Source organism: Empidonax traillii, unplaced genomic scaffold (assembly GCF_003031625.1).
Source record: "Empidonax traillii isolate 1590-97213 ecotype Southwest subspecies unplaced genomic scaffold, ASM303162v1 scaffold1110:size201231, whole genome shotgun sequence".
NCBI classification, from domain to species: Eukaryota; Metazoa; Chordata; class Aves; order Passeriformes; family Tyrannidae; genus Empidonax; species Empidonax traillii.
In genome coordinates, this window is record NW_020956303.1 from 130,148 (window position 1) to 130,459 (window position 312).

Below are 312 nucleotides of genomic sequence, written 5' to 3' on the forward strand. Positions count from 1 at the left end.
CCAGCACCTCAATATCCTTCCTGAGCTGAGGGGCCCAGAGCTGAACACAATACTCAAGGTGTGGCCTCACCAACGCAGAGTACAGGGGAAGGATCACTGCCCTGCTCCTGCTGGCCACACTGTTCTTGATGCAGGCCAGGATGCCATTGGCCTTCTTGGCCACCTGGGCACACTGCTGGCTCATGTTCAGCCTCCTGTCGATCAGCACCCCCAGGTCCCTTTCTGCCTGGCTGCTCTCCAGCCACTCTGTGCCCAGCCTGTAGCGCTGCAGGGGGTTGTTGTGGCCAAAGTGCAGGACCCAGCACTTGGCCT